We start from the raw sequence: 1,686 nt of genomic DNA, 5'->3' as shown, positions 1-1,686 counted from the left end.
CAACTGGGAAACCTTACTTGCCATGATGTTGATGAATAAATGCAGGATTACTTTGCAGAGAGAGTCCTGGTTGCTGTTCACTGCACTGAGGAAACAAAATTTAACTTGTAAATTTGACTTTAATCAAAATTTCAATGCAGATGATTTTAAAACAAAGTTATTGCATGGAAAAAACACAGCTGTCAAAAATTACCTTGAAGATTGTTTGGGTTATTGTTGAATGAAGCTTCTCCTGCATTTCTGAAAAAAAATAAATGATTTGGGTTACAAGTACTTTCACGTGTTCCAGGTCACTGAGAAGTTGGAAAAAAGGCTCATTTAACAGATTCAATGAAACTTGAGATCATTATGTCATTGTCAATTCATCATCATGATTATAAACTCAAATGATGTAAATTAGAAAATGATTCTCTATTATAATTGTTATTTAGAATATAAAACTTATAAAAAATACCTTGAAGATTGTTTTCAACATGATCAAGCTTCTTTCTCCATTTCTGAAAATAGAAAGCAACGTGTCAAAAACACCGACTTCATTGATCGGAACCAAAAAATGCATCATACATACATGTCAGTGATTTTATTTCCAGCATGTGTGAAATGAAAGGGGGAGGGGGGGGAACTGCACGGGTGGACAAGGCCACAAACACAGAAAATGCATTCAAAAAGAAAAAGAAATTGAAAAGGTCAGATGGACTTTGCTAATGCAACTGATTATTTCTTGACGAGACATTCCTTAAGATTATGGAGATGGGAATAATTTTGTGTTCCCCAGCAGATCTTTGAACCAAGAGTCTTAAAAAGAAAAAGAAAAATGAAAGTTGTATCCTATCAAAGTTGTTTAAGGGCTCTGCATTCATCTGGCTCCAAAATGTGAAGAAAGAAAGAAAAGTCCCTGATTCATTCACTATTTCTGTTTCTTCATAGAAGTTTCTACATGTAAGATGACAAGTGACAAGTTTGTTCTGTTCTGTTGCGAGTGAAATCTTCGATGAATAACTGACTGACTCTGAAAATCATGTAAAAAAAGATTAATATAGATAATATGATTGATGAAAAATGATTTTGTGTTTGTCCTTTCACACATTCAAAACAGTGAATTATTCCATCCTGAAAGGAGTTAGACTCAACTCTTTCCATGCAAGAAGGTGAATGTTCTTGTCAACTCAGCTTCATTTCTCAGGGATTTTCAGGTCCTTGAGCACACAAATTCAGTTCCCCTGAGAGGGACCAGAATCTTCTGCAAAAAGTTCTCATATCCTGAAAGGAGAATAGAGATCAACCAGAAAGCCTTTCAATGAAGACAGACAGTGAAAAAAGAGCCACACTTACACTTATCAGCCAAAACTAAGACCAAATACAGATGGAAGGTAAGAAATATTTATCATGTTATGCAGGAGGTAAAACTCAATAACTATAAAAAAAAAAAAATAAGTGGTTTTGCTATGTCAACTGTAGCTGAGTTTCTGCTTTAAAAAACTAAGAAATTCAGAATTTCATGAAGCTTCTGCTGAATTTCCTGACAGAGAAGAGATCAACTGGAAATCTAGCAATGAAGACAGATAAGTCAAAAAGATCTGACTGTAGCCTTATCTCCAAAACTAAGACCTGTTTCCTGGCGTGAAGGCACCAATGAAACTTTATTTTCAAGTGCTTATGTGGGAAAGAACAATCATCTATAATCTG

At 34.5% G+C, this 1,686-nt stretch overlaps 1 protein-coding gene across 1 annotated transcript in view; it reads right to left on the bottom strand.

Annotated features, from left to right (window-relative positions):
• Positions 1 to 491, bottom strand: part of LOC136852041 (uncharacterized) — a 12,773-nt gene extending 12,282 nt beyond the window's left edge. Inside the window, exon 1 of the mRNA XM_067126526.1 lies at positions 455 to 491. The gene's annotated coding sequence lies outside the window, so the exon portion shown is untranslated. The remainder of the gene's footprint in view (positions 1 to 454) is intronic.
• Positions 492 to 1,686: the final 1,195 nt, after the last annotated feature.

This window comes from Macrobrachium rosenbergii, chromosome 24 (genome assembly GCF_040412425.1).
Source record: "Macrobrachium rosenbergii isolate ZJJX-2024 chromosome 24, ASM4041242v1, whole genome shotgun sequence".
Lineage (NCBI taxonomy): Eukaryota > Metazoa > Arthropoda > Malacostraca > Decapoda > Palaemonidae > Macrobrachium > Macrobrachium rosenbergii.
The sequence above is the reverse complement of the archived record's forward strand: the minus strand, read 5'-3'. Positions and strand labels throughout refer to the sequence as shown.